The sequence below is a fragment of the Callithrix jacchus genome, chromosome 3 (genome assembly GCF_049354715.1).
Source record: "Callithrix jacchus isolate 240 chromosome 3, calJac240_pri, whole genome shotgun sequence".
NCBI lineage: Eukaryota > Metazoa > Chordata > Mammalia > Primates > Cebidae > Callithrix > Callithrix jacchus.
The window spans coordinates 30,481,418-30,508,302 of NC_133504.1; the positions used below are offsets into that span (position 1 = coordinate 30,481,418).

The 26,885-nt window shown below is 41.5% G+C and overlaps 1 long non-coding RNA gene across 1 annotated transcript; it reads left to right on the forward strand.

The window, feature by feature from the left end:
- On the forward strand, positions 1-26,656 carry LOC108590037 (uncharacterized). Its single transcript, XR_008479882.2, has 5 exons — positions 1-381; positions 4,621-5,649; positions 7,061-7,190; positions 17,186-17,327; positions 24,610-26,656. It is a non-coding gene; the product is annotated as an uncharacterized LOC108590037 (long non-coding RNA).
- Positions 26,657-26,885: the final 229 nt, after the last annotated feature.

Below are 26,885 nucleotides of genomic sequence, written 5' to 3' on the forward strand. Positions count from 1 at the left end.
GCAACTATGCCACCTTGCTCCCAGCAGAATAAACTCCTTCCTCCTGTATTCAGTGTCCAAGAGATCCATTTCCCATAATTGATCGCTCCGGCTACATTTTTGGTGCGTTGGCCAGGAAGCAAGTCCCGGATAGCAGACAGTGGGAAAAAGTCTCTTAGGTGGTTTGCGTAGCCCTGTGGAGCATCCCTGCAGGGGGACTCGTGCTCGCTGGGGTGACACATCCTGCGAGTGCTCTCAGGCAGGTATTTGCCCAGTGGAAAAGCCTCGCCACAGCGAAGCAGGGAGGCCCTGCCGTGTGCATCCACCTGCCGTGTGCATCCACCCAGTGGCTGAACACCGAGGAGGAATAAGCATTTGGGGAAGTCTGGACAATTGAATTTGGTAAGATTGACCCTGGGAAAGTAGCCCACCCCGTTTTGGGTGGAAGTGTGGCCTGATCACCCATGGGTGCCAGATTGGCACATTGGAAGGTAGCTCTCTGTAACCTTGGAAGCTTTTGCTTATGGTTTTGAATTGGAAGGAGAGCAATTGGATGTGTGTCTGTGTGCATGAATGTCTGTCTGTGTCATTGGGCAATTTGGTAAGATTGAACCCGGGAAAGTAGCCCACCCCATTTTGGGTGGAAGTGTGGCCTGATCACCCACGGGTGCCACATTGGCACGTTGGAAGGTAGCTATCTGTAACCTTGGAAGCTTATGCTTATGGTCTTGAATTGGAAGGAGAGCAATTGGATTTGTGTCTGTGTGTGTGGATGTGTGTCTGTGTCATAGAGCATTTTGTAAAAATTAGAGACAGCCACATATGGCTGAGTGAAGAAGCCTCTGGGCGTTGTAAAAGGATTGAAGTGAATGTAAATTGGAAAGTGCTCTGTGCTGCGTCTTGCTAGGGGGGAACTGCTGTGAGTGAGCTAACACTCCCCTAAGTGTGGAAATTTTTTCTTTGAATTGTTAATATGGCTCACTCCCATAGCCATTCCACTCCTGTAGAAACCATGCTGAGAAATTTTAAGAAGGGATTTAGTGGGAATTATAAAGTAACTATGACACCAGAAAAATGAAGGGTTTTTATGTAGGGAAGATTGGCCAGCATTTAGTGTAGGTTGGCCCCCAGAGGGGACCCTAGACAGGCCCCTTGTCTCCAAAGTAAGGCATGAGGTTATATATGGCGAGCAAGAACACCTTGATCAATTTCTATGAATAGACTAGTGTTAGACCCTTCGAAGTGGCTAAGAGAGCTGGCAGTGACTGTTTCAGTAGCCAAGGGATAGACTGCTAGAAACCACCATTCCCCTTGCCGCTGAGAAATGTGGACTCCCAAGTCCAGGCAAATTCAGTGGCAGAAACAGGCAGGATTTGCATGCATTAATACTTCAGTTATTGGAAGTAGCTAACCAGGCATTTGTAAACCAAGAGGCGGCAAGCCAGAGGGAAAATCACAGGGAAAGGAAACATCAGGCTCAATGGAAGGTTGACTTAATAGCTGCTGCTATAAGAGGAAAGCCCCCAAGAGCATGGAAAAAGGGGTGTCCCTGGAAAGCCCCACAGTCTGCCCACCTGTGCCTGCAATGCGATCAGTGTGCATTTTGTCAAGAAATAGAACATTGGAAAAAAAATGCCCACAGTTAATGGGAGAACAGGTTGATCCTAAGAACGAGGATCCAGATAAAAAGTGAAGGGGCAATGTTCAATCTAATGGAAGGGCCACTAGACTAAAAGAGAGGGGGGCCAGACTCATATGCCCCCAGAGCCCACAGTCCAGAAAACAGCTGTGTAACCCACCCATGGGAAAAACAACAGAACCAATATTGTTAGAGCTATTGAGGTGTTAAGAGGACGGACTTTCTTGTACTTAAAGGACTGCCCCTACACCCCTTCTCCTTCTCTGGCAAAACTTGTTGTGCAAATCGAGGGCCACTATCCCATTCAAAAAGGAGACTCCCTGCAGCTAAAAATGCCTCGGGTAGGGGTCATCCAGGTTCTCATTGTCCCTTAGGAAGGAGGGTGGAGTCTTCCTAGACAGAAGCAGAAGACTGATATTATCACCCAGGCCCGTGCAGGGCTCGCGTGGCTTTGCACACAACTCATACACGCAGTTGGGATTATTGCCAGCAGAGGATAGTTGGTTTATTTAATTGGACTTAAAGAATACCTCTTTAGCATTGGACTGGCCTCAGAGGGTCAAAAACTATTTGCATTTCATGGCAGAAACCCAGGAGCAGGTGTAACCACTCAACACACCTGGATCCAGCTTCCCAGGGGCTCCAAAAACTCTCATCATCCTTGAGGAGGCATCAGCCCATGAGCACCCCCCACAAGCTTCTTGCTTGAATGCTTCCCCCCGTAGGCTGATAACCTTCTATTGGAACACCCCACGGCAGTCAGGTGTGCAAGCAAATGCCTTACTTCAGCACCTGGAGGACTGTGGGTATAAAGTGTCTAAAAGGAAAGACCAGATTCGCCAAAAAGCAAATGCAATATCTGAGGCTCACCTGGATATTGGAAGGGGGAAAGCAGCCTAGAAGCAGAGAGGAAGCAAGCTGCTTGCAAAGTGACAGAACCTGAGATTAAACAGCAAGTGAGAGAGCTCCTGGGAGTGGCGGGTTTTGTAAATTGTGGATTTCCAAACTTCGCAGTAGTAGCCAAACCTCTCTATGATGTGACAAAGTGGGGAGATAAGGAGCCCTTTGAATGGGGATCCCAGCAGCATCAGGCTTATCAGGAACTGAAAACAAAACTAATGTCAGCTCCAGCTTTGGGGCTGCCTGATTTAACAAAGCCCATCACATTATATGTGGCAGAAAGAGAAAAAGTGGCAGTTGGGGTCCTAGTCCAAACAGTAGGACCTTGGCCCAGGCCTGTAGATTACCTCTCCAAGCAGCTGGATGAAGTTTCCAAAGGATGGTCCCCATGCTTAAGGGCCCTGGCAGCAACTGCTCTGCTAACACAAGGAGCAGATAAACTATGTCTGGGACATAATATAAATATCAAGGCACCTCACACAGTAGTGACTCTAATGAATACTGGAGGGCACAACTGGTTATCAGATGTTAGGCTGACCAAATACCAGGGCCGGCTATGTGAAAATCCCCGCATTGCCATTGAAGTCTGCAACACCTTAAACCCTGCCACTTTGCTCCCAATGTCAGTGGGTCCCGTTGAACACAACTGTTTTAAAGTCCTGGACACAGTCTCTTCCAGCAGTCCTGATCTTCGGGATCAGCCATGGACAGTAGTAGACTGGGAGTTGTATGTGGATGGGAGCAGCTTTGTCAATGCACGAGGGGAGAGATGTGCAGGCTACGCCGTGGTAACTCTGGACACTGTAATCAAGGCTAAATTCCTGCCTCAGGGTACTTCAGCTCAGAAGGTTGAACTCATTGCTTTAACTCAAGCCCTAGAGCTGAGTAAAGATGAGGTTGTAAACATTTACTCTGACTCTTGATATGCCTTCCCGACTGTCCAAGTACATGAAGCACTGTACAAAGAGAGGACTGTTGACTTCAGGTGGAAAAGAAATGAAGTATCAGCATGAAGCTTTGCAGCTGCTAGAAGCAGTCTGGAGGCCACTGAGGGTGGCATTGCTGAGGACATCAGTGGGCCCACACTTACGTCACCCTGGGCAATTCCTGAGTGGATTCAGCAGCTCGTAAGGCAGCATCTACCCCCTACTGAACGGCAGTTACAGCCCTGCTGATTCCCCAGATCCCTGATCTAACACCTACTTACTCTAAAAAGGAAAGAGACTTTCTCCAGACAGAAGGGGGGCAACTGATTAAAGAAGGATGGATCCAACTCCCAGATGAAAGAATAGCAGTACCACAGCTGCTGGGGGCAGTAGGTGTACAAGCCGTACATGAGACCACGTATTTAGGTCAAGAGTCACTTGAAAAGATGTTGGGCTGGTACTTTTACATCTCACACTTAGCAGCCTTGACCAAAACTGTGGCACAGTAATGCATTACATGTCAGCAACACAACTCGAGGCAGGGTCCAACTATCCCCCTGGAATTCAAGCTATGGAGCGGCTCCGTTTGAAGATCTCCAGGTAGACTTTATTGAAATGTCCAACTGTGGAGGACATGAGTATTTGTTGGTCCTGGTGTGCACATACTCTGGATGGGACTGAAAGAGCCCATGAAGTCACCTGTGTGCTGCTTTGAGATCTTATCCCCAGGTTTGGACTAGCACTGCACATCGGAGCAGACGGTGGACCAGCATTTGTGGTAGATTTAGTCCAGAAAACAGCAACGGGCTTGGGTATCACCTGGAAACTGCACACTGCCTACCGACCTCAGAGTTCCAGAAAAGTGGGGGGAAAAAAATAAACTGAACCAGCAAAAACAGCTTAGGGAAAGTGTGTCAGGGAACAGGCATTTCCCTTGGGGTTATTCAAAATTAGAGGCAACCCCTTTAGGAAAAACAGGATATTCCCCTATGAAGTCTTATACCATAGGCCCCCTCTCCTACTTTGGGCACTCCTAGAAACTCCTCGGGAGTGGGGAGAGATTGAGTTAGGATGCTAGTTACCAGCTCTAAGGAGAATTGCTTAGGATACCTCAACCTAAGTAAATAACAAATGTCCTGTAAGCTTTATTCTTCCCAGTTCACCCTTTCTCACTAGGTAATCATGTGTGGATAAAGGACGGGAGTACAGCCCCTCTAAAGCCACAATGGAAAGGACCTCAGACCTGATCCTGACCAATCCCACAGCGGTGAAGGTAGAGGGAATCCCAGCCTGAATCCACCACAGCTGTGTAAAAACCAGTAACAGCTGAGACTTAGACCAAGGCAAAGACTGCAGAATCACCTTAAAAGAACAACAAGCCTTGCTCCAGCCATGTCCCGGAAACTGGCTGGATTTATTGTGGGACTTGTTCTTCTTAATATTTGGACTTGCACAGTAGGAACATTAACTAATTTTGAAGAATACCCTCAGTATGTACACCAGGTAGGACGTAAAAGTTACTGCCATTCTTTTGTCCTGCAGTTCTTATAAATATACGGGGACACAGAAGGGAACCTGTGTATAATGGTACTCAATATAAGGTGTGTGATCCATGAGATGGACAGGTGGCTGTGTCATAGGCATCATTAAGCCCTCTTTCTTCCTATTATCTGTTAAGATATGTGAGCTGTTAAAGCATCCAGTTTACTCTGCTAGGGTGAAGAGACACCTAAAACTAGGGAATTAGACAGGTGATGAGTGGCCACCGGAGATAATTATTGAGTACTATGGGCTGGCCACATGGGCTAAAGATGGCTCATGGGGATACCGGACCCATATTTACATGCTCAACTTGATCATCTGGTTGCAAGCTATTTTGAAAATATTCACCAATGAAACGGGCAAAGCTCTGTCCCTCTTGGTCTGACAAGAAACTCAAATGAGAATGCAATTTATCAGAATTGGCTGGCCCTAGATTAATTGCTAGCAGCTGAAGGGGGAGTCTGTGGAAAATTCAATCTAACCAACTGCCTTCTGCACATAGATGACCAGAGGCAAGCAGCAGAGGATATTGTGCGAGACAGGACCAAACTGGCACACGTGCCTGTTCAGGTGTGGCACGGATTTATCCCTGAGTCCTTATTTGGAGATTGGTTCTCATCCTTGGAAGGATTCAAAACCCTCATCATAAGTATTCTAATAATAGTAGGTGTTTGTTTGCTGCTCCCTTGTCTACTCCCCCTGTTCCTTCAGATGATTAGGGGGTTCATTACTACTGCAGTTAGCCAAAAAATGACATCATAAGTGTATTATATGAAACATTTTCAGTCGGTTTCTTCAGAAAATCTGAAAAGTGAGAATGAAATTGAGACCTCTCACTAATATTATAAAGTGGTGAGGGTCTCACAGGGGTTGATGAAGAGGGAGACCCAGGCATCTCAGATCAACTTCCCCCTTTTTTCCTAAGACTGTAAACTTCCCCTTTTCATTCCTAAAACTGTAAACTGAAGCTCTTTTCATATGTAATTCCCAAGACTATAAACCAAGATCCTTTTCATATGTAATTCCTAAGACTGTAAACCGAAACCCTTTTCATATGTAATTCCTGAGACTGTAAACCAAGACCCTTTTCATATGTTAAGCTATAAACCTAAGATTCTTCCATGGGTAACATCTAAAGTATAAGCCTAGATAAAGAAGGAACCTTCCTTTGTTAGGTGAGCTTGGCTGTTAGGCAACTATGCCACCTTGCTCCTGGCCGAATAAACTCCTTCCTCCTGTATTCGGTGTCTGAGAGATCCATTTTCCAGGACCACTCCTGCTACATGATGACTAAATTATTTTTCCTGAATTAAAGCACTTTGAAAAGGGTTACACATGGTAAATGTAGTGTAAAAAACTTATAAAACGTATATTTTGTTAATATAAATACCTGATGATTAGCTATAAATTTGTTTTAAAAAGGTTTTTTTTTTTTTACAACAGCTGGGGTTGCAAGAAAAAAAAAGGAAAAAATTTTTTTTCTGTTTATCTCTGAATAGAGAAGTAAGATTATACAGGGAAGTGGTCAGGTGAGGTGGCTCATGCATATAATCCCAGCAATTTGGGAGGCCAAGGCAGACAGGTCACCTGAGGTCATGAGTTTGAGACCAGCCTGGCCAACATGGCAAAACCCCATCTCTTCTAAAAATACAAACATCATCCAGGCTTGGTGGCAGGTGCCTGTAATCACAGGTACTTGGGAGGCTGAGGCTGGAGAATCACTTTAGACCAGGAGGTGGAGGTTACATTAAACCAAGATTAGGCCACTAGACTCTAGCCTGGGCAACAAGAACAAAATTCTATCTCAAAAACATTATTATTAATAATGTTTTCAACTGTTATTTGTGTATTTATCTCTTCTATTTTGTCAGTGTTCATCAATTTTGATCTTTTTTTTTGTTTGAAACAGTTTCTTTCTTGTTGCCCAGGCTGGAGTGCAATGGTATGATCTCATCTCACTGCAACCTCTACCTCCCGGGTTCAAGAGATTCTCCCACCTTGCCTTAGCCTCCCAAGTAGCTGGAATTACAGGTGCCCACCACCACACCCAGTCGATTTTTGTTTTTTTTAGTAGAGATGGGATTTCTCCATGTTGGCCAAGCTGGTCTCCAACTCCTGAGCTTGTGATCCACCCACCTCATCCTCCCAAAGGGCTGGGATTAGAGGTGTGAGCCACTGCACCCAGCCAGATTATTTGTTACTTGGTATGTAAATGCCTTTTTGATGTAATGTCTGTTTTGTCTGATGACCACCACTCTCTTTTGGCTTCTGTTTCCATTGAATACCTTTTTCACTTATTCACTTTCACAATGTTTGTGTTTATGGATTCAAGGTGAATTTCCTTTAGACCATATACATGAGAATCATTTTAGATTTAATTCTGCCAATCTGCCTTTGAATAGAGAATTTAAGCCATTTACATTTAAAATAATAAATTAGAGGGGATTTACTTTTGTTATTTAACTATTTGTTTTCTAAAGGATGTATAGCATTTTTGTTTCTCATTATTTCCGAGCATAGCTGATGCTAAGACAAAAGCTAAAATTGACTGACATTAATGGCAATTTATCCTCCAAGACTTCCCCTGGAATGTACAAGCCTTAAAAGGACTGCAGAGGCCAGGTGCAGAGGCTCATGCCTGTAATCCCAGCACTTTAGGAGGCTGAAGCTGGAGGATCACAAGGTCAGGTGTTCAAGACCAGTCAGGTCAATATGGTGAAATCATGTTTCTACTGAAAATACAAACAAAAATTAGCCGGGTGTGGTGGTGCATGCCTGTAGGCAGGAAAATTGCTTGAACCTGTTAAGTGAAGGTAGGAATGAGCTGAGATAGCACCACTGCACTCAATTTGGGTGACAGAAGGAGACTGTGTCTCAGAAAAAAAAAAAAAAAATACTCCAGAGTTCCAAAACTCCAAATACTCCAGTTTTGTCAGTGAGATTTTCTTAGGGCAATTGATGGCTAAGTAGGGAAAAAAGGTTCCTGGTTTTCCTACTTCTCTATCTTCCGAGAATTCTTCCCTGTTGCTTATTTCAATGTGTTCTTTCCTTCTATTAAGCTGTATTTATAAGTTTTTAGAGTGAAACCCCATCTTTACTAAAAATACAAAAATTAGCCAGGCATGGTGACAGGCACCAAATATGTGTGTCACCCCAAAATTAATATCTTTTTGAAAATTCATGTTTAAGCCCTAATTCTTAGGGCTTACATTCTTACATTCAAAAAAATTTTTTTAATTCAATATTTTCTTAAATTCAAATTTTCTTTACATTCTTGAGACGGAATTTCGCTCTTGTTACCCAGGCTGGAGTGCAATGGTGCGATCTCGGCTCACCACAACCTCCTCCTCCTGGGTTCAGGCAATTCTCCTGCCTCAGCCTCCTGAGTAGCTGGGATTACTGGCATGCGCCACCATGCCCAGCTAACTTTTTGTATTTTTAGTAGAGACGGGGTTTCACCGTGTTGACCAGGATGGTCTCGATTTCTTGACCTCGTGATCCACCTGTCTCCGCCTCCCAATGTTCGGGGATTACAGGCTTGAGCCACCGTGCCCGGCCCATACTATTTCTTGGTCTGTTTTTTGTGCCATCAGTCATAATCTCTTTTCTTTCTTTATTTAGTTTTAGGTTTTTGTTGTTCCTTTCTTTTTGATTGTTTGGTTTTTGTTTTGAGATGGAGTCTCACTCTGTTGCCCAGGCTGGTACCATGTCTGCTCACTGCAACCTCCACCACCTGAGTTCAACTAATTCTCCTGCTCAGCCTCCCAAGTAGCTGGTAGCTAAGATTATAGGAATGCACCACCACACCCCGGCTTTTCTTTTCTTTCTTCTCTTTCCTTTAATTTTTTCAATTTTATTTTCAGTAGAGACTGGGTTTTGCCACGTTGGTCAGGCTGGTCTCAAACTCCTGGACTCAAGTGATCTGCCGGCCTCAGCCTCCCAAAATTCTGGGAGTACAGGTGTGAGCCACCACGCCCAGACTCTTCTTTTATTTCTGAATTTATTTATTTGCATCCTCTCTTTTCTTCGTTAGTCTAGCTGAGAGTTTGCCAACTTTATCTTTTCAGAAAACCTACTCTTAGTTACTCTTTTTCTCTTGCCTTTCTATTTGCTATTTTGTCATTTCTCCTATAAACTTTATTATTGTCTCTCCCTTCTGCTAACTTTGAGCTTACTGCTTTTCTTTTCTAGTCCCATAAGGAATAAAGTTATGTTGTTTATGTAAGATCTTTGTTGTGGTTTTTGCTGTAGGTGTTATCCTTGTAAACATCCCTCTTACAATGCAGGCTTCTGTGCAGGGAGTAATCCCCAGACTTCGCCTCCGTGAGCCGCTGTAAGGGAGCTTCTTTGCAAGGGCGACTCTCTCCAGGAGGCTTGGGGTCTGGGGGCTGCATTCCTGTTTTCCAGGAGACTCTGAAGACCCCACTCTGAGACCATGAGAAGGCGCCCTCCCAGGTTTCCCAATCCCAGCTCGAGTCCATCCGCGCTCCCCCGCGCCCGGGCTCACTAGCCGCTGTGTTCTGGCGAGGCGGGGAGCGGCCCTCCTGTCCGCGGGGCGGGGACTCTGCTCAGGGACTGAGGGCTCCTGGGGATGATCGCCACTCCCTTCTCTGAGAGCGGACGCATTTTTTCTTTCATTTCCGAAGTCGCCACATATCCAATGTCCCAATCCCCACCTAGCCTGAGGCTTTCAAATCTTGTAGAGGATTTCCTTTTCAGCTGCCACCCAGGAAATAAGAGCTGCTGAATCTTGACCTTCAGCTCTGATCTTTGCCAAGATCTTGTTAATAAATCCATCACCCCCTGAAAGTTCGTTCCTGTAGTCATCCACTCAACCAATCAGAAGCGCTCACTTAATAAATGAGTCATTAGATCCTGGATCGCAGAGAAAACAGCCACAGCATGTAAACCCGGGCATCTGGCAGACCAAGGCAAAGAGGCAGAAATAAAGCAACGCAGCCTGCGCCCTGCTTCAGTGTGGAAGGGATCCATGTGGAAGCGCTCCATTCAGGTAAGAGGATTAGGCTGTCGTGGTTTTGTTTTGTTTTTGTTTTTTGGAGACGGATTTTCACTTTGTCGCTTAGGCTGGAACTCATTGGCCAGATCTCGGCTCACCGCAACCTCTGCCTCCTGGGTTCAAGTGATTCTCCTGCCTCAGCTTCCCGTGCAGCTGAGATTACAGGCTCACACCACCACGGCCAGCTATTTTTTGTATGTTTAGTGCAGATGGGGTTTCACACCATGTTGCCCAGGCTGGTCTTAAACTCCTGACTTCAGGTGTTCCACCTGCTTTGGTTTTTCAAAGTGCTGGGATTTCAGGCATGAGACACAGTGCCTGGCCCTAGGCTTTTTTTTTTTTTTTTTTAAGACGTGGTTTCACCGTGTTGGTCAGGCAGATCTTGAACTCCTGACCTCAGGTGATCCGCCCGCCTCGGCCTCCAAAGTGCTTGAATTACAGGCGTGAGCCACCACGCCCGCCTGGCTTTTCTTTTATTCAGAAATGCAGATACCTCCGTCCAGAACTGAGCCACTGAATAGTGTGTAGCACCATCTGCTGGAAAGCTTCTGAAAAACCAAAATCACATGCTTAGAAATCTTTACGTTGAACGGGGCGCGGTGGCTCATGCCTGTAATCCCAGCACGTTGGGAGGAAGAGGCGGGCGGATCACGAGGTCAGGAGTTCAAGTCTATCCTGACCAACATCGTGAAATCCTGTCTTTATAAAATAAAATAAAATAAAATAAAATAAAATAAAATAGCCAAGTGTGGTGGCAGATGCTTATAGTCCCAGCTACTCAGGAGGCTGAGGCATAGGAGGCGGAGGTTGAAATGAGCCCATCACACCATTGCACTCGACACTTGCCAACAGAGCAAGACTGCGTAAAAAAAAAAAAGAAAGAAGAAAAAAAGCATAAGAAAAGAAGGAAAGAAATTCTTACGTTGATCAAAAATAAAACAGTGACATCCAGTCTAGCCACTTCTAGTCCCCACGTGTGAAGATCACAGAGCTGTGGTGTTCCCAGCTGTTGGTATGGCCTGGAAGTGTTCTGTGCACATAAGGACATATGTGTATGTCCAGTGCCCCTTTTAAACTGCAAATTAGATCACAACCATAGTTCTAGTAACTCACATTCTCCCTCCTCCTCATGTTCATTTAAAAGGTGGTTTTAGAAATCTTCCTTTGTCAGCACAAATATTTCACTTTTTGTGGTCAGTTTTGAGACTAAATAGAAAATACCATAAGGGGCCAGGCACAGTGGCTCATGCCTGTAATTCTAACACTTTGAAAGGCTGAGGCAGATGGATCACTTGAAGTCAGGAGTTTGAGACCAGCATCTTTTACATGGTGAAACTCTGTCTGTACTAAAAATACAAAAATTAGCTGGTGTGGTGGTGAGTGCCTGTAATCCCAGCTACTCAGGAGGCTGATGCATGAGAATTACTTGAACTCAGGAGGTGGAGATTGCAGTGAGTCGAGATCATGCCACTGCACTCAGCCTGGACGACAGAGCAGAAGTGTCTCAAAAAAAAAAAAAAAAAAAAAAAAGGACCTTGTAAAAAGGAAGGCTTAGAGTGACAAGTGACAGCTCACCCAGGCCTACAGGGTTGCAACGTCACATCTCTGTGATGCCACAACATCCTATCTCTTTCAAATATTCCCCTCAAAAATCCTCATCGAAGAGGAAATTATGATCTATAATATTTCCAAGCAAGCTATATTTGTCAAATTGAAAAATTAGAAACAAGCCATCTACAAGGAAAACAGACTTAGCTTGAGCTGAGCTGTGTGATCTCAGCTTTATTATTTGCTAGCTGGATGTCTTAGAAGTTACTTGATTTCTATTAATATGAGTCTATTTTCTCTTTTGCAAAATTATCATAACAAAAAAGTCACAGTGTTTAACTCACTATTAAAAGTAAATGAGGACATACCATAAAGGCTCAGAGAAAACACTGTGTAGCCAATTCATCTCATGAAGCTCTTAAAAACAGTCATACAGGCCAGGTGCGGTGGCTCATGCCTGTAATCCCAGCACTTTGGGAGGTTGAGGCTGGTGGATCAAAAGGTCAGGAGTTTGAGACCAGCCGGTCCAGTACGGTGAAACCCCGTCTCTACTAAAAAATACAGCCGATATGGTATTGGGAACGGGTAGCCTCAGCTACTTGGGAGGCTGTGGGAGGCAGAGGTTGTAGTGAGCTGAGATCATGCCATTACACTTTAACCTGGATGAGAGAGCAAGACTCTACCCCCCCCACCAAAAAAAAAGAAGGAAAGAAATAGGAGGTTATTAAATCTCAAAATCCAACCCTGACCTCAAACTGTTATATTGGGGGTCAGGGGTGCCCTCAGTTCCCCTGAGAGGATGTTTCTCTAGGTTCTTGGTCTATCTTCCTTTAGAATGAGAGAGGAGACCACGGCACAGTGCACTCATAAAAGTAAATGCCGGATTCAAAAGTGATTGTAGTAAATGATTTTATTTAAAGCAAAGAGAGAAAAAGGAGAAGGAGAGAGAAAGAAACAGCTAAGACTCACACGAAGTGAGAGGAAGCAAAGCTTCTCTCACACTGAGTGAGAAGGGTTCCCAGGGGGAGAAAACCAGAGAAGGAAAGATCCTCTCACAGCGAGTGAGAGAATCCAGGAGGATGGAATCCAGGGGAGGAAAGACAGCTTCCACACTGAGTGGAAGGGAATGGAGAGGGAGAGATGGAGATTAGGAGAGGAAAAGCAGCTTCCACGACAGCGTGTTCGTGGAAGGGGACCCAAACATGGAGTCCAAAGGGGTGTGGAAGAAGGGGACTTTTAACCTGGGAGGAACCCCACCTTCTCTAAGACCCCTGGCCAATGAAAGGAGTTCCCTAGAACTTCCACTACAGTGATTGACTTGTAGTTTCTTCACACGCCCGCAAAATTTAAACACAAACTGTACACCCAGATGAAGATGGATGCGAGGGGGAGAAAATATGGCACTGGGAAGTTCTTACCCTTAAAACTACGCCCCCTTGTGGACCCTGGAAAAAGAACACATTCCCTCAAAACTACAGACATCTACATCTACAATGCTTATTTTATGTTCCGTTCTAGTTTCTCTCTCTCTGTCTTTCTTGAAACAGAATCTTATTCTGTCACCCAGGCTGGGTGCCGTGGCGTGATCATAGCTCACTATAGCCTCTAAGTTTTGTGCTCAAGTTATCCTCCTGCCTCAGCATTCCAAGTATCTGAAACTACAGGTCTGTGCCACCATGTTTGGCTAATTTTAAGATTTTTTGTAGAGACAGGGTCTAACTTTGTTGCCAGGCTGATCTTGACCTTCTGGGCTGAAGCAATCCTCCTACCTTGGCCTCCCAAAATGCTGGGATTACAGGCATGAGCCTGTGTGTGTGGCCCCAATTATTAAATAAAAGACACCTCTCTTGGGCATGGGAAAGCTCCCTACACATCAAGGACTTTGATCCAGCAATTATACTCCCTTGTTCCACCAGAATGTTCAATATGTCAATGCTGACCTATTGCATCATAAATAAAAGATGAAAGAGAGAAAGACAGAAGCAGAGAAAGAAAGAAGAAATAAAAAAGAAAAAATGGAAAGAAAGAGTAAAAAGAGAAGGGAAGAATAAAAGAGAAAAGAAAAGGGAAACAGGAAAGATGGAAAGAAGGAAGGAAGGAAAGAGAAATAAAGAAAGGGAAAAAAGAGGGAAAGAGAAAGGAGAGAAGAAAGAAAAAAGAGGGAGAGAAATAAGAAAAATAAAAAAAGAAAAGAGGGAGGAAGAGAAGACAAGAAAGACGAGTTCCAGGTTTGACCCCACAGTGCTCTCTAGTGACCAGCCCGTGCTCTCTTCATCTCTTCACAGACACATCTTTTGAAAAGGCAGCGTTTTATTTTTCCTCCCATCTATTTTCAACACATGGCTCCCCTTTTCATTCTGGGGAAGGTTCATCATGATTTTCTTCTTCTGAATCCAATGAACATATTTCAGTCCTCATCTCAGTTCTTTCGCTGTAGATCAAATGGAACACAAAACAATAATAATTTCACAAACAACACGTTACAACATGTACCTTTCTAGTCCCATCTGTTATCTCACTCTTTCCCCCTTGCCTGTCCCAGAGGGGATAAAAGTGAAGTCTGTGTTTGGACCAACTGGATTCAAGCTCTGGCCACACAGCTCACTCTCTGGTGATCATTGGTGAGTCATTTATTCTCTCTAAGCTTCCCTCCACTGCCAGATCAGTCAGATGAAACTTGTTACGGCACTTACCCTATGGTCACAATACTGTGCATATAGTAAGTGCTAAATAAATAGTAGTTAGCCTCATTATTACTTTAAAAGCAGTCCATTCTTTGCCTCTTAACTGTTCTTCAAGCTACCCTTTTACCTCAAATGTATACCTTTTCACTTCTTTGCTCAGTATCATTCATCCTTTAGGAAACTTTTCCTAATTTTAAAGGCCCTATCAATTATAATAGATAGATATGCCCACTTTTGCTCTCAGATCACTATTTACATACTTCTGTTGAAGTCCTTAACTCCAGGCATTAGAATGTGTTAACTGTCTGTAGTTCTCCCCTCTTCCCTCTGCATGCTGTAAATTCCCTGAAGCCTGAGAGTGGGTCTTATTCATCTTTGTATCTTCCATCAAACAAAGTGTCTGCAATACAGCAGGTACTTAGGCTTTTTTTTTTTTTTTTTTTGATACAAAGTCGTGCTCTGTTGCCCAGGCTGGAGTGCAGTGGTGCAGTCTTGGCTCACTGCAACCTCTGCCTTTTGGACTCAAGCAATTCTCCTGCCTCACCCTCCCGAGTAACTGGTATTAGAGGTGTGGGCCATGTCACCCAGCTAATTCCTGTATTTTTAGTAGAGACACGGTTTCACTATGTCAGACAGGCTGATTTCGAACTCATGACTTCAAGTGATCTGCCTGCCTCGCCTCCCAAACTGCTGTGATCACAGGCATGAGCCATCATGCCCAGTCTCATAAATGCTGCTAAAAGAAATGAAATGGGCTGGCAGCAGGGGCTCACACCTGTAATCCTGGCTATTTGGGAGGATGAAACAGGAGGATTTCCTGAGGTTAGGAGTTTGAGACCAGCCTGACAGACATGGTGAAACCCCATCTCTACTAAAAATACAAAAATTAGCTGGGTGTGGTGGTAGACACCTGTAACCCCAGCTTCATGGGAATCTGAGGCAAGAGAATCACTTGAACCCAGGAGGCGGAGGTTGCAGTGAGTTGACATCACACCACTGCACTTCAGCCTGTGTGACAGAGCAAAACCCTGTCTCTTTAAAAAGAAAAAGATGAAATGAAGCTTTTACTTATCTTTTAATTTAAGATAATAAATTTAAGCCTTGTTCTCACTAGACACAAACATGCATTTTCAGATTTATTTTCTAATATTTCTAGAATGGAACTCTGATTTTCTATCTCTGTGGTGGAGGTATTTCCTCTTCTAGGAATTCCCTGTCTCATCAATCCAAACTCTCTCCCACCCTGAGAGTCATTGTAAAGCTCATTTTCCTCATGAGGCCCACCCTATTCAGTTAGTTTACAATAATCGTCATCCTGATAACAATCACAGCCATTTTATCAGCAGGCTTTTAAAGCCATTTGTCACTTTCTACTTTATTTCCTTAGATTTTTATCAGTATTAAACTGCGAGTTCAGTGAAGACAAGGTTTAGGCCCTAAAGCTTAATGTACAAGCCTTTGCTTAATGTTAATGGCCCAAGAACTGCCTTAAATATGGGCATTCCTGTGTGGACTGAAATATCTGCAGGACATATTGCATAAAACTAAATGAAATACAGAAAATTACTGTTTTCTAAATTAATCACAGTCCAGTGTCCAAAGGTCATGCTTGGAAGACAAATTTAATGCCCCTAATTTAATTATTAAATAAAACTTTTCCGTAAAGATAAGATGCATTCTGGCCACAGTGGCTCACTCTTGTAAACCCAGCACTTTGGGAGACTGAGGTGAGAGCATCACTTAAGAACAGGAGTTTGAGACCAGCCAGGGCAACATTTATTTAAAAATGTTTATTAAAAAAATACGTTAGCTGGCATGGTGATGCATACCTGTAGTTCCAGCTGCTCAGGAGGCTGAGGTGGGAGGATTGCTTGAGCCCAGGGGGTTGAGGCTGCAGTGAGTTGTGATCACACCACTGCACTCCAGCCGGAGGGACAGAGTGAAACTCCATCTAAAAAAATATAAGAAAAAGATTATAATGCCTTAATAATAAATATATTTATTTATATATCAAATACATAAATGTGATGTTTATATAATAAAAAGGTATTATAATAATTGGATATTTTCATAGATGTATACAATGTTCTAAAGTTTCAACATTTTCTTTCTTTTTTTTCTTTGAGGCAGAGTTTCTCTCTTGTTGCCCAGGTTAGAGTGCAGTGCAGTGGCACAATCTCAGCTCACTGCAACCTCCATCTTCTGGGTTCAAGTGATTCTCTTGCCTCAGCCTCCTGAGTAGCTGGGATTATAGGCTATGCCACCACACCTACATAATATTTTTGTATTTTTAGTAGAGATGGGGTTTCATTTGTTGGCCAGGCAGGTCTCAAACTCCTGTCCTCTGGTGATCCACCCACCTGGGCCTCCTAACGTGCTGTGATTTCAGGTGTGAGCCACTATGCCTGGCCAGCTGTCTTCATTTTAAAAACACATTTCTTCTTACAAAATATGTAACAATTCTTTCTATAGATAGCTAAACTAGCTGTTCTCTACCATGATGTTCAGGAATCTAAAATGTATTTTTAGCATGAATCCCATCTAATCCATTTCCCCACCTTACCCACCCCCATCTTCCTCTTCCTTCTTGATATTATGGAAGGCATGGCCATTCCTTCATATGTGCTGTGGGTCCCCTTCTCTCCCTAAGGTTTCTGAGGAATTACAAGCTGCCACTTATACCTTCACTTTATCTTCCCTCTCTGGATCATCTTATTTACCTAGAGGTTTAGATGGTGATAAGCCTATATACTAAAACAAACAATACACCCACATACATCCACGTATCCCTCAGTCAATGGTCTCATGATTTTTCTGCACTTACTGTCCTCAATCCATTATTTTGCATTCACATCTAAATCCACTTTAATCTGTCTTCACATCTAAATCCACTTTAATCTGTCTTACACCTCTTTTAGAATAATCCTACTTTCTAATTTTTTTTTTTAAGATGGAGTTTTGCTTTTGTCACCCAGGCCGGCATGCAGTGGTGCCATCTTGGCTCACTGCGACCTCCACCTCCCAGGTTCAAGAGATTCTCCTGCCTCAGCCTCCGAGTAGTTGGAATTACAGGCATGTGCCACCACGCCCAGGTAATTTTTGTACTTTTAATAGAGACAGGGTTTCACCATGTCGGCCAAGATGGTCTCCAATGCCTGACCTCAGGTTATCCATCTGGCTTTGCCTCCCACAGTACTGGAATTGCAGGCCTGAGCAAGTGTGCCTGGTCTGATCTGTCTAAACAATTGACAAATTTTCATTTTCTCCCTGATTTCACAATAGAACTTAGCAACTGGGTACTCAGCCAGTTAAAGTTCTTCCTTCAATTCCAGGGCACCATACTTACTTATTTCCACTAAATTCTCACCTAATCCTCTGCTTCCCAGGCAAGCTGTTCTACCTTGCAAGGTATAATAAAATGTATCTCCACTCTCTCCTGCTCTGTTACATCCTATTCTGTAGCCCCAATTACCTCATTACACTTAATTATCATACTCCTGAGACAAAAGAAAAAGAAGATGACCACTCAAATGAGATCAAGCCAGGGCTATTTATTCAGAGTGTACATAGCAAGGGAGTCAGCCAGCATCACTTGAGTTTGGCAGAGGACCAAGACATGTGGAGAAGCAGGAACGCTTCATTGTGAGAAAAAGGGAAGGCTTTCGGTATGATGTGACTAAGGAGATCATTGGCATGGGAAAGCTGAAGCCAGGCTATCTAGAAGCAGGATATTCCATTTAATTTGCGGAACATATGTGGTTTTCTCCAGTTAGTCCTAAGTTAGAATCCAGGGAGGAGGGATGAAAAGGAAGCTGGTGGTTATTGACGGAATCTTGACCATCTGGGACCAGCTGCTGCAGAGGTTGTGATTTGGCTTCCTGGGCTGGTTGCTGCAGATTGTGGGTCAAAGCATTAATACAGGATCTGGCCACTGTACACTTGTACATGTTCAGTCTCCCAGTTCCCAATTTGTCACCAGTTCATGTCACACGAACTCAACTACTGTTTATCTTGCAGCAAACTCCTCACATTTTCTTCTGCTTCTTTTTTTTCCATCTTCATATTATGGCTTCCATACTGCTTCAGGTCCTTCAGTAATTGCTCATTACTCCTACAATTGAAATAAAATTCTGACTGTAAACCGCAAAAGTGCTTCTTTGTGAGTTTGTCAAATATGTATGTTCCTTACCACTACGTTATTTTCTCTCCCTAGACATGCTTTTTTTCCTACTCTTCACCTTTTTCTTACACAATCAAAATGTTGATTGAGTGTCACTTCACTTGAGTGTTTGTATGTGTGTGTATACCATATCTAACTTCTTTTTTATTTTTTTTGAGACAGAGTTTCCATCTTGTTTCCCAGGCTTGAGTGCAATGTCACAATCTCAGCTCACTGGAAGCTCCACCTCCTGAGTGATTCTCCAGTCTCAGTCTGCAGAGTAGCTGTGATTACAGGCATTTACTGCCATATCTGCCTAATTTTGTGTTTTTAGTAGACACAGGATTTCACCATTTTTATCAGGCTGGTCTTGAACTCCTGATCTTAGGTGATAATCCATCAGCCTCAGACTCCCAAAGTGCTGGGATAGCAGGCATGAGCCACTGCACTCAGCCAGAGTTTTGCTCTTATCACCCAGGCTGGAATGCAATGACACAATCTTGGCTCAGTATAACATCTGCCTCCTGGGTTCAAGTGATTCTCTTGCCTCAGTCTCCCAATAACTTTTTTTATTACACTGGCCAAAATAACCTTGCTGGGGTGGGATGGGAATGGGGGTGAGGGTGGGGGATATGGAGGGATTGAAGTTCTCTAGGTATCACATTTCACTTATATCAAAATTGTGCTGGAGTTTAGTTAATTTTTTTACTTAGTCTTCATGGTTTTTTCTAATGGCAACATTTTTATATACACAAAAATTATATGTGTACAAATATGACATATATACACATTATTTAAACATATATGAAATCCATTTACTGCTTTATCTTTTATTTAGATGTATTTATTTGTACATATGGAGACAGTGAGTTAGTTGTATTTTTATTCTGCTTTAAGTTCCAGGATACACATGTAGAACACACAAGTTTGTTACATAAATGTGCCATGGTGGTTTGCTACACCTATCAACATGTCACCTGGGTATTAAGTGTCAGGAGTTTTGAATGACACTAGTCCAGTCGGCCCTCCATATCCATGGGTTTTTCATTAATTCAGCCAATGGCAGATTGCAAATATTTGGGGGAGAAACAATGGTAGTATCTGTACTGAACATGTTCAAGCTTTTTCTTTGTCATTATTCCCTAAACAATACAGTATAACAACCATTTACATATTGTTTATATTGCATTAGCTATTATAAGAATTCTGGAAACAGTGTAAAGTATACGGAAGGCTGGGTGTAATTTATATGCAAATACTACACCATTTTGTATAAGGGACTTCAACATCCATGAATTTTTTTATCCACGGAAAATCCTAGAACCAGTTCCCATGGATACTGAGGGATGAGTGCATTTTATTGTATGGATAGCTTTAATTTGTTTACCTTGACTTTATTGATCAATATTTATGTTTTGTAGTATTTATGCTATTTTGAACAATGTTGCAGTGAAAAGGCATGAATACATATTCGAACATACACTCACTTATTTTCTTACAAAACTTTCCTAGAATTAGAATTGTGAGAACATGCATATTTAATTTTCTCCAGATATCATTTATACACCAGAAAATTTACCCATTTAAGGTGTACAATTTAATGGCTATTTCTATACTCCTAAGTCGTGCAACCATCACCATGATCAATTTTAGAACATTTCATCATCCCGTAAAGAAACCCCACACTCATTAGCAGGCACTTCCCATTTCTCCTCAGCTCTCCAGTGCCAGACAACCACTGACCTACTTTCTGTCCCTATAGATTTCCCTATTCTGGATATTCCGTATAAATGAAATCCTGTGATATGTGGTCTTTAGGATTAGCTTCTTTCACTTAATGTTTTCAGGGCCCATCCATGTAGTAGCATGCATCAGTACTCCACACCGATTTATGGCTGAATACAAATCCATGGTGTGGAAAAACCACATTTTGTTTTTCCAGTCATCTATTGATGAGTATTTGGGTCATTTCCACTCTTTGGCAAATATGAATAATTCTGTTGTAAATATTAGTGTATAAGTTTTTGTTGGAACATATGTTTTCGATTCTCTGGGAATATAAGAGAAGAATTCTTGGGTCATATGAGGAACTGCCAAGGTGTTTACCACAGAAGCAGCATCATTTCACATTCTCACCAGCCGTAGATATGGGCTCTAATTTCTCCACATACTTGCCAACACTTGTTATTGTAGCTATCCCAGAGGCTGTGAAGGACAACTTATTGTGGTTTTAATTTGCATTTCCATAATGACTAAAAACGCTCAGCATCTTTTCATGTGCTTATGAAATATATGTGTCTCTTTGGAGAAATGACTATTCAAATTCTTTGCCCATTTTTCAGTTGGAATATTTGTCTGTATATTGTGTATTCTGAATACAAGGCCCTTATCTGAAATGTAATGTGCAAATATTTTCCTCCATTCTGTGGATGTCTTTTCCTGGTGTTGTCCTTGGCACGAAAAAATATTTTTAATTTTACTGGAGTCAAATTAGGCTATGTTTTCTTGGGTAGCTTGTTTTTTAGGTATTATATATTTTTTCAAAAAAAAAATTAGTTGAAGATCACAAAGATTTACATCTACTTCTCTCTTTCTTTTTTTCTTCTTTTTTTTTTTGAGATGGAGTCTCACTCTGTCACCCAGGCTGGAGAGCAATGCTGTGGTCTCAACTCACTGCAACCTCCGCCTCCCAAGTTCAAGTAATTCTCCCACCTCAACCTCCCAAGTAGCTGACACTATAGGTGTGTGCCCACACCCGGCTAATTTGTGTATTTTTAGTAGACATAGGATTTCATCATGTTGGCTAGGCTGGTCTCGAACTCCTGACCTCGTGATCCACTCACTTCTGCCTTCCAAAGTGCTGGGATTACAGGCTTGAGCCACCGCGCCTGGCTGTTTATAGTATTTTCTTATAATTGTTATTTTTTTCTGTAAGGTTAATAGCGATGTCCTTTCTTTCATTTCAGAATAGTAGTTTGAGTCTTTTCTCTTTTATTCTTGGTCAGCCTAAATAAAGTTTATCAATGTTGTTGCTATTTCCAAAGAGAAAACTTTGGTTTTGTTGATTTTTGCTATGGATTTTCCACTCTCCAGATCATTCGTTTCTGCTGTAATCATTATTATTTCCTTGCTTTTGCTTGATTTAGGTTTTGTTTCTTCTTATATTTTTAGTGTCTTAAGTGAAACGTTAGGTATCCAATCGGGATCTTTCTTCTCTTTTACTGTAGACGTTGATAGGTATAACTTTCTCCCTAAGTCCTACTTTAGCTGTATTCCCTAAGTATTCACTGTCAATTATCTCCAAGTGCTCTCTTTTTCCCTTGTGAGTCTTTTAGGAGTTCTTTAGAAGTGTGTTGTTAATTTCCACATATTCAAGAAGTTCTCAAATTTCTTTTGTTATTGATTTCTAATTTGACTCCATTGTTGAATCATCTATTTCTCCTTTCAATTCTGCCAGATTTTGCCTCACATATTTTAGGCCTCTGTTTTTTGGTATATATATCTTCATAATTGTTCTGTCTTCCTCAACTGACCCTTTTAGTATTATAAATGTCCTTCTATGACTCTAGTAACCATTTTTGTGTTAATTTTTTAAATTCTGACATTATTAGTATACCCACTTCAGCTTTCCCACAGTTGCTGCATGCATAATGTCTTTTTCCATTTTTTGACTTCCAATCTATTTTTGTCCTTGAATCAGAAATATGCCTTTACAAAGAATATATGATTAGATCATGTTTCTTTGTTTTTGTTTTATCCGGTCTGAGAGTATCTGCCTTTTGAATGGATTATTTCAAGAGTTCATGTTTAATATTATTATTTACATGGTTGAACTTATGTATGCAATTTTTCTTCTTCTTTTCTATATGTCTCCTGTCTTTTTTTGTTCCTCTCTTTCTCTTCTGCTTTCTTTGCCTTAAATCAATATTTTCTTGGGTCTATTTTTTGTTTGGTCACCAAAAAAAAAAAAAAAAAAAAAAAAAGGAAGAAAGATAAAGAATAGTTTGCTGTGTAATACTTTAATTTATTTAACAATTTTTTAGCTGGGAATGGTGGTTCATGCCTGTAATCTCAGAACTTTGAGAGGCTGGGGCAGGTGAAACACTGCAGATCAGAAGTTTGAGACTAGTCTGGCCAATGTGGCAAAACCCCATCTCTATTAAAAATACAAAAAATTAGCTGGGTGTTATGGAGCACACCTGTAATCAAAGCTACTCAGGAGGCTGAGGCAGGGGAATAGCTTGAAGCCAGGATGCAGAGGTTGTGGTGAGCCAAGATCATGCCACTACACTCCAGCCTGGGTGACAAATATGTATATATTGCAAGTTTAATAAGCAAAAAACTTCATCTCATTTTCATTTATTCATTTCTTTTTACACAACACACATACACACATATATATTTTTTCTTTTCTTTTCTTTCTTTTTTTTTGAGACGGAGTCTTGCTGTGTCACCCAGGCTGGAGTGCAGTGGCATGATCTGGGGTTACTGCAACCTCTTTCTCCCGGGTTTGAGAAATTCTAATGCCTCAGCCTCCTGAGTAGCTGGGAATACAGGTGTGCACCACCATGCCAGGCTAAATTTTGTATTTTTGTTAAAAATGGGGTTTCACCGTGTTGGCCAGGCTGGTCTCAAACTCCTGGGCTCAAGCAATCCACCAGCCTTAGCCTCCCAAAGTGCTGGGATTACTGACATAAGCCACCATGCCAGGCACACATAAATGTTTTTTCATGATGAGTTTTTGCCATGTTTTCTAGGCTGGTCTTACTTAAACTTCTGTGCTGAAGCCTTCCTCTCATTTCAGCCTTCCCAGTAGGTGCGAGTCATCATGCCCGGTCCCATTTCATTTTTATGTTCCAATTTAAGCAGTCTGAGTTGAGAGAGATAATTCCAGAAAAGGCATCTGTGTATTTGTATTGCTAAATTAATCATAGTTAACACCTCACCATGACTGTGAGATGTGCAGCGAAAGGGAGGTGGAAGCTTCCAGAAATAAAGCAAGAAGATGCCTTCATGTCTTCAGGAGGAGGCCAAAAAAACTACCTAGGGAATTAGTGACACTAATAATTCTCCTCCCATAAAAGATCATTTTTTACTCTTATTTATTTTTATTAAAAAACAAATTATCTTTAGAGACGAGGTCCTACTGTATGTTGCTGTTGCCCAGGCTGGTCTCAAACTCCTAGGCTAAAGTGATCCTCCTGCTGTGTCCTTCCAAAGTGCTGGGATTGCAGGAGTGAGCCACCACATTTGGAAACCTTTTACTGTTTTTTATTTTTTGAGACGGAGTCTTGCTCTGTCACCTAGGCTGGAGTGCAGTGGCATGATCTCGGCTCACTGCAACCTCTGCCTCTCAAGATCAAGCAATCCTCATGTCTCAGCCTCCCAAATAGCTGAGCTTACAGGCATGTACCACTGCGCTCAGCTAATTTTTGCATTTTTAGCCGAGACATGGTTTCATTTTGTTGATCAGGCTGGTCTCAAACTCTGACCTCAGGTGATCCACCTGACTTGGCCTCCCAAAGTGCTGGGATTACAGGCATAAACCACCATGCCTGGCCTGCCTTTTACTCTTAAATGAAAATTAGATAATTATATTTGCCACTAATATATGTTTAAAACTTTTTGCTAAACAATAATTATTAAATAGTCTAACAGCATTAAAAGGTACCTAGGAAACATTTATCTCTTTAATAAAATACTTAATATTTTGGTTCTTTTTGTTAGTGTGCTTCATGTAGCTTTTGTAGTTGGTACAAACATCAAGAATAAAAATCCCAAATATTAAGAGAAATGATTGAGATTACTAATGTGGGTCACTGAGCAAATAAAGATTATTAGGTAAAAAAAAATTTAATGTAAAAAGTCTCTTAAAAGCTTAAATTCAGGCCAAGAGCAGTGGCTCATGCCTTTAATCCCAGCACCTGGGGAGACTGAGACAGGAGAATTGCTTGAACTTGGGAGAAGGAGGTCAGACTCTGTCTCAAAATAAATAAGTAAATAAATAAAATAAGATAAAATAAAAGTTAAATTCAGCCTTTTGAAGACACATAAGTGCTGCATTTCTATTGAAAGGTAAGAATATATAAAGTTGCTTTCAGCACTGAAAAACACTGGCAAACTTCCAAAACATTATTTTTAAAAAATTAAGCATGTGTTCATTGTTGTTCCTGATAATATTTCTTTAATTTATTTGTTTCTTGCTTGCCTCCCAGATATAGATCTCTCTAGCTAACTTTACTGGATCTATCAGAAGAAGAGTGAAGGAAAGATACCCAGCCACACAAAAGCACTTCATGATGGCAGCAGCCTGATTGCCTGGAAGTTCCTATATAAACAAGGAGCATTTGAAGGCATCTGGGATGGTTTACTAGTTTCACAGAATTTTATTCTTCTTGGTTTCTCTTGAGAGGGAAAATAACATAAATTCAAAAGGATTCCAATCTGAAGCCCAAATTATTGGCCTACATAACAAAAATATCTTTTCCTGCACATTATTATTCTCTTATGGGTTAAAAGGAAAAAAACTTTTAGTGTCTTAGAATTTTTTCATGATAAAAAGTGCAAGAATTTAAGATGCTCCTTTTATACTCCTATAATTCTCCCTAAGTATTAACTTTGTATATGTTTCAGTAATTTTCTAAAAACTGCTTAATCTGAAATTAATTTCGTTGACCATTTGGCTATGTACAATAAGGAGAAAATGATTGATTCATTGATTATATAGAGAGAAAGACTAATAAAAGCCATTAATTGCTACCAATTTTATGATAGGCTTTAATGTTAATGAAAGTATAAGTCTTTGATTTAATGAGTAATGTTGTTCATTTGAAGTTAAAAGAAAGCATAAAGTCCTAATTGCAGTTCATTTTATGTTAAAATGAAACCATTTTTTGGTTTTTATTTTGTCTGAGACAGTTTCACTCTGTTGCCCAGACTAGAGTGAAGCGACACACTCTTGGCTCACTGTAACCTCCACCTCCTGAGTTCAAGAGATTCTCATGTATTAACCTTCCAAATACAGGCTGAAATTGCAAGTGTGCGCCACCACACCTGGCTAATTTTTGTATTTTTTTGTAGAGATGGGGTTTCACCCTGTTGCCCAGGCTGGTCTTGAACTCATGCCGGAACCATTCATTTTTGAACCTTTCTCATCATTTAATTATAAGAAGCCAATGTTTGATTTTCTTTGAAGTTTTGCTGTATCCTTTATTAATTTGTATAGATAATTCCTTTAACAGGCTTACTTAAAGTTGACATCTAAAATACAGTTATGCCAGTGAAGTCCAATTCAGGGTGATATCTGTATCTAAAAGATGAGAGCTCATCATCCTAGTAGTCTTTGTCTTGGTGCTGTTCATCCTGAGATGCTGAGTTGTGGAAATATAAAATCAGAAGGAATTTAGGGATGTAATTACTCAAAAAGGAAACTGTCCTGTCTAAATTTAATTTTTGTTGATCACTAGGTATTTCCAGATGTAAAGCAAGCTCTCTTAATTTGTATTTATTAAAGGATTTTTTTTTTTTTTTTTAGGATCGATCTGGCTCTATCGCCCAGGCTAAAGTGTAGCGGCACATTCTAGTCTCAGTGTAACCTCCATCTCCCTGGCTCAACTGATCCTTCCACCTCAGCCTTCCGAGTACCTGAGGCTACAGTCACTCACAACCACACCTGGCTAAAATTTGTATTTTTTTGTAGAGATGGGGTTTTGCCATGTTGACCAGTCTGGTCTCAAACTCAGGCTGATGAGCTCAAGTGATCTGCCTCCGTGGTCCCCCAAAATGTTAGGATTACAGGCATGTGCCACTATGCTGTTTCACAAGTTCATCTCTTGAGTAGAAGTTTTACTTTGTAAACATCACAGAGTAGAAGAAACCATAAACCATTAACCCTTATTTTTCTAAAATAAAAGGTTGGGGTTACTATATATGTAATTTTAAATGGAAAATCTGACAACACTGTGGAGTTGTCTCCCTTTCAAAGCTTATTAAAAGCATCTTTGTGGATGAATGGTACTTTCCACAAGTGCATTTGACTAGAAACATAGACTATTCTCAGTTATATTTATATTTAAAACATGTGCTTGCTTGTATATTTTGCACTAAAAAAGATACAGTCAAGATACATCTTGTTCAATAGAAGTCTAAACTTTCAAGTGCAAATTTGCACATTCACGTAAAAGTTACAGATCAGTTTTACCCTTGTAAAGTAATAAAGTGGTTACACATTTCTTAATTGTGCAATAAAGCACTCAGTGATTTGAATGTCTATTTGTCCTTACTTTGTATAAGAAATATTCGGTGTTGAGTATAGCATGGTAGAAACGTTCCTGATACCAGTCTCTGTTTCCAGTGTTTATTGCTATTAATTGAGGCATTTAAGACCGAACAGCCTTGATACATCCCTTACCACTGCAGATATTTGACATAATTCAACATTATCATGACAAGGCCAAAGATTCTTCCAAAGTCTACCAAACTCAATAACCAG